We start from the raw sequence: 11104 nt of genomic DNA, 5'->3' as shown, positions 1-11104 counted from the left end.
ACCTCACTACACTTTAGCTAAGGCTAAAAGCATAATTCCATTGCAAAAAGTGTAGGGTTTTATGCAGATTTTTTTATTGTCTTGCTAAATCCACGTCATATCAAATCTTCTCATCTGAACTGGCAAAGCTAATGGTGTAGAAGAAAACATGCTATGTGGTCATTCAGGCTTCCAGGGGGACTAACCCATGGTCATAAACATGCTGGGCACCACTGGAGGTTTTTGGTACCTACTGTCTAACCCAATCTGCCTACGTGGCACTGAATCAGGAGGTCTTCCTAAGAGATGACTGGTCATCTGATACACGTTACAATGGGCTGCAACTGGATCTGCTGCAGTACTTGCACTGCGCAGGTAGCCGTAAATGCTAGAAATGGATAGACTCGGGCATCACATGCAGTTTGTATATGTGGCCAAACTCCTCACTAAGGCACCCATTGGCCTAGAGACACCACACATACCTTCCCACCAGCATAACCAGGAGTCCACCTGCACCAGCCACCTGATGCTATACAACAGAGCAGCCAATGGCCTCCACCAAACAGACCATAAAGATTTAAACCAGGCTACTAAAATCTGCAAAAAGGTGGCCTTAAAATGACTGAAGTTATCTAAAAGCCAGATGTTCCAGCTTTTCTAGACAGGCCTCAGTATGTCACTGCACTTAATAAACCATAAAAACTAATTCTTTCCGTTTTCCTTCTTTGGCGCACATCCATGCATCCTCAGCTGCCTGTGCTATTTAATCTCCTCCAAGTCAGGAGATGACACCAAGGAGGCTGTAGCACAGCAGCACTGTTAACCAGGGATAATTGTGAGGAGTGGACAGGCAGGGATGCAAAGAGCAGACTGCCACTGCTTTGCCAGCAGAGAGCAGGGGTACCAGCAAAGATGCCATCTCTGCAAGCCAGGTTTTTCCAGGCTGAACCAGGCTTTCCCAGAGCATAGCACAAAAACAAGGTTAGAAGCAAAAAAAAACCCCAAAAAACCAAAAACACCAAAACCAAACTAAAACAGTTCTGAAGAAATGAATGCTCTCGGGAAGAATGGTGGGCTCTTTCTAAACCAAGAGCTAGCTTTTAGAAAGAGCTTTTGTTAATTAGCATCACCTTCATTACTGGAAACAACATACCCAGGGGAAGGGTGGGGAGGATGCTGGAATAAGGGCTCATCTGGATAAACCTGCAGGCTGCAGCCCTGACCTGTGTGCACAGGCAGACTTGCAGACAGTGAGATGTATGCCCATTTCCTCCTTTTGCGCTACATCAGCACCTACATTTGCAGCTCAAGGAGCCTGGCCATACCCCCCACCTTCTCTTGCCATGTGGCAGAGAAGCCATGTAGTGTGGCATCAAGCAAATACAGCTTTGGAAAGCACCATGTCTTTCCTTCACATCCCTCCCCCATCCATTACACCATGCGGATGACCAGGCAGGGAGTGATGGGTCTAGAGACAATGCTTCCTCCTTCCAGGAAACTCACTGTTCTAGAAGCCCCAGTTAAAAGGTTTTTCAGCCACTGTGAACAGGGCATGGATGCTCATGGTCTATAGCAAAACAGAAACAGAATGCTTATTAGTATTAGGGAGGTCCAGGCATTTTTCTGAGACTTTAATGTTCTCTTGGAGATGTCCCATCCCCCTGCCCCCATCCCCATCCTGGGGATGATGCCTGGTGAGTGGAGCAGCCCACAAATGAGACTGGGCATTGCCTGTGCAGGGATGGAGTCTTTGTCTGGGGCTATGCCACACCGCTTCCCATGCAGCTCCTTTAAGTTCATGCTTGCTACAGTATTTTTCATTTGCTTGTAAGCCTGCCTCAGCCAGCTCCTTCAGCTCTGAGTTGTATCCCTCTCTGTGGAGAAAAGGAGAACTTTCATGCCACTTTGCAAACATCATCCCACTGTCCTTGCCATAGGACATAGGGAGGAGAAAATAATGCTTCTTACTGCCCTCTGCACTGTCCCTCCCAAAATACAGCTGTCTAAAGGCCTCCTCAGGCAGAAGCTCAGCATGGAAAATTTTAGCCCCAGGGGTGAATGTGTCAGAAACTTATAGGGAAATGAAACAAAAGGGATTGAATAGAAACTGGTTTGTGACCTCAGTGGCAGCGGTTGCTACTAGAGCCCAGAGCAGGGCTTGCTTGTGACAGAGTGAAAGCAGTCTTCCCTGCACCACTCACAAAGATTAATCAAAGACCTTGGAAATTTTGATTTATAGATCATATATTCCTAACAAGCATGTATTTATTATTATACATCAGAAAGCATCCATACAGATGACACATTGCAAAACTAGAGCTGTCAGATATTTATTTCTGCAGTCTCTAGAAGTAATGTTATTAAACTATCCAACGGCAGCCTTCAAAAGCAAGAAAAATAAATTCCAAATTAGTTTAAATGAATGAATTCATAATAATCACTGCTAAAGTATCAAATGATCAATCTCTGTCTCCACTGCCTTCCAATCCTGAATAGTAAAATAGCAGAAGATAAAACACAGTGCAAAGATTTGGGTGTCTGTCACAGGCGTGAATCTGGAGCCAGCCCGCTCCCATGAAAGAAACGCTCAGCTCCGTGCCTCTGCCCTGGGCCTGCTGGTGCGTAAGTGACAGTCATCAGTTCCTGAAAACTTTCTCTATCAAACCTTTGGAAATACAGAGAATCATGGAATAATTGTTGTGGTCAGGCTTGGATGGAGTTGCTCAGGGCCATGTCCAGCTGAGGTCTGAGTGGTTCCTCATGGAGGATGGAGATCCTACAGCCTCTCTGGACTTCCACGCCCATGTTTGACAGCACCTATGGGGAAAAAAGATTTCCTAGCATATCTTCTTATTTCCCTCTGGCTGCTGACACCATCCCCTTTTTTATGCCTTGAGAAAACAGTCAGAATGTTTGGGGCAGGGCTGATATGGTGGAGGTCAGTGCTGTGCCTCACGTGGTGAGGGTCTTCTGGATATCATTACTGGTTAGCTGTAGTGGGAAGATGAGCATGGTCTCTGGTGCCTGAGATGCTCCTGAAACGTCCTGTCTTGAGCAACACCTTCCAACCCACAAATCTGTGTTCCTGGTGGGTAGGGGGAGCCCCTTCTTCACCCAGGGCCAGGCAGGTCTTTCACTGCTGAGGGCCCAGACGCCGCCATTTAATCAACTCACAGAAAAAGAAGTGGCTGGGGCATGTTTCTGACGGAACAAAAGGAAGCAGCAGGCAAAATCAGCTCCCTTCTTCCCCTTTCTGCCCTCAAACTGAGAGTGAAGCAAACATTTTGGGCAGATAGTCTTGAGGAAGAGGAAAAAAAATTAGGAAACGTAATCATTGATCGGACATGCTGTGTAGGACTGCTGCTCTGCCAGCCTGAGGCTTACTTTCAGACCCCTGAGAACACACAGGAAATTATTAACGATTACCTAGTAATTATATTAATTGCGTATTAAGTCTGTCCTGTGTTGCATGAACTGCATTAACAATATTAACGGGCAATGTGTGAAGTATAAGCAGCAGTACCCAGCAGTAAGAAATTCTGTTTTCTCCTCTGCTTTCCTCACTCTTTCCAGAGAGATGGTGAAATGGGAAGCCACTCAGGGAGGATGAAGCAACTCTCACTTCTCCTGAGCAGGGGAAGGAAAGCAGAGGCTTGGGATGCCCCAGGGCTGTGCACTTGCAGCTTTCCGGCCCCAGCATCGGCAGTGTGAGACATTTCATGCTTTTCAGTGGGAAGTGATACTTTTAGGCTTTGTATTTCACTTTTATAGGCCATGAAATAGAATCATAGAATCATGGAATCTGTTGAGTTGGACGGGACCTTTAAAGGTCATCCAGTTCAACCCCCTTGCAGTAAGCAGGGACATCTTTAACTAGATCAGGTTGCTCAGAGCCTCATCAAGCCTGGCCTTGAATGTCTCCAGGGATGGGGGCTCCACCACCTTCTTCTTCAACCATACTTCTGAAGTGCTTCACCCTTGGCAGGTTTATGGGCAAATAGATGTCTTCCTTCAATATTTAGTCACATTCATGCACAAATTACCCGATGCCAGTCACACTAACACTGACTTGCGTCACTCCTTGGATGTGAATATTTTTTCTACTGCAGTTTGTACTCTTCCAACAGGGGGTTGCAAAGAACTGCCCTTCTTTGGGGCAGTTGTAGCTGCTGCCTCCAGCAAGGCTCACAGACAGCCAGGAGAGATGAGAGCCTGAAGCACAGAGCTGCCAGAGGGAAAACAGAAACAACCCCTTCCACTGGGAGACCTTTGCAGCCTCAAAAAGGAAAGCATTAAAGGGGATTTCAGTTTTATCTTCAAACACACGTGTGGTCTCATTGCACTCAGTCACACACTGCAAGCCACCAGCATGACAAATTGGGACATTTTTTTGAACTGAGGGAAAAGGTAGATGAACAAAGCTGGGAGGATGTCTCCCACCACCCATGCCTGAATGGAGCGGGCCATGAGGCTGCTGGGATGTGTGGTGGAGGGCCAGCAGAGCAGTCAGCAGGCCAGAGAGTTCAAGGGGATGAGGAGCAGGACCGTGTGGCATGCCCGACGTGGCTGCCTTTCTATAGTGAGACACTCGTGCTTACAAAGAGCTGAGAAACACTGGGCACCACGAACAGAGAGGGGCAGGCACCGTCTGAGAGACCATCAGAGACAGAAGAAGGGCTCGGGTTGCCTTAGGAAAAGCCTTTCCTCCACTAAGGAGTTAATAGCATGCACCTCTGGTGGTAGTAAGAGATCAGATAGCAGGGTCAAAGGAGTATGTGCACATGGCATCTTGTCTCAAGGGCATTCGGGTGCCACCTGGAGACTTCTCTCCCTACTCTGCAGGTGGGATACTGTCATAGAAAGCCCTGGTACATCTGTGGACCATATGAGGTTGATAACACCGGGAAGAAACCCCAGGTCTTGTCAACAGGCAGCAGGGTATGGAATGAGGGCTGCTGCAGCAAGCAGTGGGCAACTGCCAGTTCTTCCAGCACAATCATGGGCTTCGTTTTCTGTTTCTGGGCCATCTTGCCTCTGAAAGCCAAAGCTGCTGGCTGCAAGTGCCTGGCCAGAGGACAGCATAAGAGGGAAACCACTGACACACTGAGGAAAGTACCACCGGGCAAATGTGAGGTGTGAGGAACACCTTTGCTGGGACTCCCACAGAGGTTCCACCCTCTCCGACTGTGAGCGTGCCTGGCTTTGTCAAGCCAGCATGGAGCTAGTGGATAACGGTGGCCATGGATCAAAATACATTTTCCCAGTAAAAGCAATTTTGCTGAATTTAGACTCTCTAATTTTAGCAATAGTCATCAGTGTCTCTTCATCCTGATTACAACATTCGTCTCCAAAAGCACTGTTTCCACAGAAGTGCTGATTAATGTTATCACACCAACAAGCTGATGAACAGAAACAAAAACACTCTGAGGAAAAGTTGTCAAAATCTCATCACCCCGACGTGACTGCAGAAGCAAGGGAGCCCCTGAGCCACACTCCTCCTCCCACGGGATGGAAAACTCCTTCCTAATCCCATAAGGCTAAAAACCACCTCTGGGATTCCCAGGATGACGAATACCTTCAGGTGAAATCTGTGACCAACCTTTCTTTAGATAAAGCACCACTTTTATCTTGGCGGCTCCACTGGCCTAGGTGGATCTGGTCATGGTTTCATGGCAGGGAAAGAAACCAAAAGATGGGGTCTCCCGTCTATTTAGGACAAGGGAGTATCAGGCCATAAGCAAAGTGCAGAGCAGAGAAATTTCTGAAATTTGCAATATTCAACCATTCAGGGCTCCAAAATCCCCTCTGGCTGCACAATGCCTGGCAGATCTGTGCTAGTGACATTCAGTCGTGGCTGAACAAAACCTGTCCTTGGGTGCCTGCTGCCAGGCGGTTTGCCGTGACTGGAAGTGTGCAACTCCATTCTTTCTGCCTCTCTCTTCCCTCCATCCAGCATAAGACTGAACATTTTGAAACCTTCATTTGAAACTGTTGCGTTGCTACACTTCTGTCAAGTTTGCTTATATTTTCTGGGACAGACAAATTCTTTTGCAATAGCAGTTGTTGCGTGTGTCACCTGCTTCACTGGTGAAAAAAAGAATTACTTTTCCTAACTGCATTATAGTTGTACCTGGAAACCCAGCAGAGCAAGACCTTTCTGTTCTAAATCCCTCCGTACCTCCAGTAACAGATAGAATTTGCCCCCTAAATCCAAAGAGACACAACCGTGGAAACAAAGTCTTATCATTTCGGTTTTCCACAGGAATGAACCGGAACAGAGAAAAGCCAAAGGAGATACCCAGCTTCTTCTTGTAAACCAGGCTGCCAGTTCCTGATGCACCAGGGCCCAGGCATCTGTGGAGCAATGGGTTGGTTTTCGTAGGAAACGACCAGCATCCCCGGAGAGTGCTGCCCCTGTGTGCTGGCTGCGGAAAGCAACCGGATTGCAGGGTTGGGAAGGACCTGAGGCCGTAAGAAAGGCATGGCTTGTAGGCTGAGGTGGTGAGTTGGCCTAAGCCAGCAACGCAGCAGGAAAAGCCACACAAAAGAGAACTTTCCATTTTCCACTTTCGCATCAAGTGCAGGTTGAGAATGTTTTGGGTTTTTTTATTATATGGACTCATACAATTTGAGAGAACAAGGTGGTCTTTGGGCGGCAGGCAGGAGTATCAGACAGGAAGGAGGTGAAGAAGACGTTTAGACCCCAGTGGTGGTTAGAGAAGAAAATAAAGTGTGGTGATTCCCTCTGGACCACCGAGGGCCAGCTGGAGAAAAGTCCTATGCACTGTAAACCCAGCACCTCCTCTTTTCCAGCATCCACTGCAGGTATGAATTCTCGCTCCCAGTCGCATCTTTTGATGGCATCAAAAGATGTCCCTTGACGATCAGGATGGGAAAATCAGAAACAAAGGGGATGTTTTATGCAGAATGTGCCCTCGCTGGTAACCAAGTGTGCTGTCCTTTACAGACTGTTTGTCTCTGTTTGCGCTATTGTACAGAGGTTTCTTGGCTTCCCTCGCATAGTTTCCGTGGTGCGTTGGGTGCGTTTGAAGCGTATTGTGTTACATAAAGCAGCTCATTTTAACGTCGCATGAATTGTGCCATCGCCTCCCTGCCCTCTGCTTCAGGCACACAGCAGCTATGTGATACGTATGAGAGATGTGACTGCCACAGTGAACTCTGTGCAGACTCATATGGCTTTTATCAAGCAAGTGACAGTGCTGTCACTGTGGGGCCTGATCCTGATCAGGTGTAAACTGCTGCAGCCACTCACACCAGGTTGTTTCCAGAAAAACAAATAAATCAAGAAAAAAAGGCAGCAGGGCTTTTTCTTCTTTCTTGGCAACCAGCAGTTCATTTTTTTCCAGATGTGGTTTTCAAGTTTTAGATGACAACCCAAATATTTTCACTGAAAACAAAACTTTCAGGGAAACCCTCTGTCTCCTTTACTTTATTTCCAAAGGCAAAACTTTCCTTCAACAAAATTGCAACCAGTGTTAACACACCGCCTGGATCCTCTGCTTGGCTGGGAATCTGGCCTGTTGAGACCTGAGGTTTCTAGCAGAGAATTTCAAAATTGTCATCTCTCTTGATGTTTTAAATAAATGTAGGCAGCTGTCTGAGCCATCCGTCTGCCCTAGCCAAAATATTGTTCATTCCAAGTGGATTTGCTCCATTATAAATTGTCTACAAATAATTTAAAAAGCGACACTGTTTCTTAAATTATCTTATCAAGCTCTTTAAATATTGAAATGCATCAAATATTAATGCTTGGCAATTCAGGGTATCCTTAGTCCTGGTTACTGCAGTATTCTGATCAGCATTAGAGACAGGTTCTGCCAGGCCCAGGATCTGAAGAGGCGGTACTAGCTAAGGGAAGGGTCCTGTCCACTGCCCCCACGGGCGCTCGGCTCCAGGGGTGTTCTTTGCAGGAGGGAAATGTGGAAGTCCGAAGAGTGAGGGTGGTTTCAGCAGGAGCGGAGCAAAGGAGTTAGCAGGCACAGTTAGCATGCAATGATGCGTGCACCATCTAAGCGTGCTGCTGGTTGCATGTGTAATCTCTAAGTCCTGCCCTGCAGGTCCAGGGTGAGCTGATAGAGGCAGACTCCAACCACCGCCACAGAAGCCCAGTGCTCGTGGGCTTTTCAGTTCCAGTCTGGCCATAGAGCCCTCAAATGTCTCCAGTTCCACACAAATTGGAGCCCATCCGGTTGTTTCTGAATTTAGGAATATCACAGGGACGGGGATGCTGTGATCCTCATCTCCACAGCCTCAGAGGCGGCTCTGTCAGAAGGCAGGAAAGCGTGAGATGAAAAAAAAAGCCCTGCATGCGGTTTTTACACGTCAGGGATGGAGAAGCTATACCTGTAGAAACCTGAATCCAAATGAACACAGCTAGAATCAGACCAGCTCCTCCTTCTCTTCCAGCAGAAATCCCAGAACAAAACTCCGGTCTTTTCTTTTGGAAGCCAGGGAGAAGGTCCCATTTAGCTGACTGAAGTACCTCATTTGGAGAGGCTGATAACGCTGTTTTGCATTCACACTCCCAGGCTGGTGTCCAGTGAAAGGGAGCTGGGGAGATGAAGCAGGTTTCCTCACTTCTGTATTTACAGGTCCCATCAAGGAACCAGGAATTTTCAGGACTTGTCCACCACTATGTTGTCTGCATGGCAGATTGCCTCCAACTCCAAGTCCTAGCGCTGCCACAAGGCTTGCAGCCAGGCAGATAAATTGGCAGGGAATCAGCAAGAGGATTTTTGATGGATTCCCTCTTTCCTTACTCCCACCCCACCTCAGCCCACCGTGTGGTATTGGAGATTCAGCAAAATCAACACGTTCCTCTGGACCATTTCAACTTCGACTGATCAGGAGAGTTTCTGACAGAAAAATGTTCCACTGGAAAATTTCTGACCCGCACTAATTAGCATTTTTTCTATTAGCTTTGTCCTGAAGGCACAGTAATTTATGCCTCAGTGAAATAAACAATCACTTAATGATCACTAAGAATTGGACACTCCCCAGGTTTGAGGCATATTTGCTTACCCTAAACAGAAAAAAATCTTATTCACTTGCAAAGCTTTACATACTTAACACAAGGAAAGAATGGCTGCCTGACTTTCTTGTGCTTTACCTGGGCACAGGCCCAACTGCATTTTAATCACTTTGCTTTGAAAAAAAAAAGGGGGGGGGGAATGTGGAAATGGTGGATTTTCACTTGCAGTGCAGTAACGTTCAAGCAACATTGGAGACAAGCCGTGTGTGTGGAATGAAAGATGGACCGTGCTCCAAGAATTTGTAAGATAGTCACAAAAAAGAACAGAAAAAAAGACAGAAAATGTCCCAGGTGGAGTTCAGATTGCCTTGCTATTCCTCTGCCATATGATTATATCCTAAATTGAGTATCTCACGAAATCACAGGATAATTTAGGTTGTGAGGGACCTCTGGAGGTCCTGCCCTTGCTCAAAGCTGGGCTGACTTCCACAGTAGCTCAGGTTGCTCAGAGCTGCGCCCAGCTTCCACCGCACGTAATGCCACATCAACGCACCTGAGCAGCGCATCTGAACGTGTGGAAGACATCAGCTGCGGTCTGTCCCTCCACCCTCTCTGCCCAGCAAGCCTTTATTTTGGAGCCCTGTGCAAGCCAAATGCAGAATAAGAACAAGTCCCTGGCGGCCTGTGGGAAACGGCTGCGAATGCTGGGCATATGGTGCAGCTTTCGCTGCAGTGAGAATACGGCTACAGGGTCTCCCAGGAAAGCAGGCAGCTATATTTAAATCACTCTTGTGAAACTCGCGTTGATATTCTTAAAAGACACTTCAACACCTCTTTGGCGGTTTGAAGCTGCAGCACGCAGCACCGGTGGCTCTGAAGACCAAGGCCCTGTTTCGTCTCAAGGCCACAGCATCGGGAAGATGGATGGCACAAAAAAAGCACAACCTCCCAGAAAAAAACGCAGTGCCTGGTCGCTGAGTGAAAAGCTGGGGAGTATTTTCCCCAGGAGAGTGTGCATCTGTGGGAGGGAACCGGGCTGGATGGGGGGGATCCCCACAGAGGGACCGGTCCTCGTCGGACAAAGCCAGACCAACCTGGTCTGGTGCAGGCACCAGTCCCGATCTGATCAGCTCACTGCAAATCTGTCTGGTGCCAGCCCAAGCAGGGCTGCAGATGTCTCACCGCCAAAGATGGGCTTTCTCCCTCTGTTCTGCGTGTTTTGAGGAGGAGGAGGCGAGTCAGCAGGCGCAAAGAGCAATGGTGGTTTATTTCCATCTCCCCGTGGCCCACTGTGGCAACACCGCTGCCTATTTTTTTGCCTTTTGCTTTAGGAAAATGTCTTTCACCTTATCACCCACATGCCCTGATACAAACTTCACCTCTCCCAGGAGGGCTGAATGGAAAAGCTCTCAGTGGAAAATATGAGAAGCTCTTTGGCCACTCCGTGTGGGGAGCGGAGTTCAAAGAGGGTGGTGTCACTCCTTCAGAGGGTGACAGGCGGCGGCTGTGCAGAAGGGCAGATCAAAGGCAGAAAACAGCCCACCCCCTTGGCCTTGTGGCTACCAAAACTCTGAATGCAGCATTATCGTGTTATTCTCAAAGCCACATACGTTTCTCGTCAGTTACGCACACCTGTGGTTTTCAACATTTCCTGCATGGAAAGGACATATGCAATGAACTGAAGCAACGGCCTTGCTTTCCGTAGACCATTTTGGTTTGGCCCTAAGGCTTCTTAGGAGCAATACATGGAAGTCAAAAGGCCTGTGTGAAACACAAATGTGTTAGTGCCAAATCTTATTTGGTTTTTATGCTGCTTTGTGGCAGCTTCACGTCCATATCCGGACAACCTAGTAAAGCATAGAAATAAAATCACATGAATAACCCCAGGAAAGGCAAAAGTATTATTCAATATTTAAAATTAAGCAGGAGTTTAAATGCTTTGCTGAATCATGTTCTTATCTGTACCAGAGCATAGACCTCCTGAGTCACCAAGCCCGTCTGACAGGCACCAGTGGCATATATTCCCCTTCAATCACCCTCCCAGGATGAGCATGGCTCCTGCTCTTGAAAGGCTGAAGAAACCCTGGGACAGATTTGCAGAAGGGATTTTTCTCCTCCCATTACTTCCCACCA

This window comes from Larus michahellis, chromosome 3 (genome assembly GCF_964199755.1).
Source record: "Larus michahellis chromosome 3, bLarMic1.1, whole genome shotgun sequence".
In the NCBI taxonomy this organism is placed as follows: domain Eukaryota; kingdom Metazoa; phylum Chordata; class Aves; order Charadriiformes; family Laridae; genus Larus; species Larus michahellis.
The sequence above is the reverse complement of the archived record's forward strand: the minus strand, read 5'-3'. Positions refer to the sequence as shown.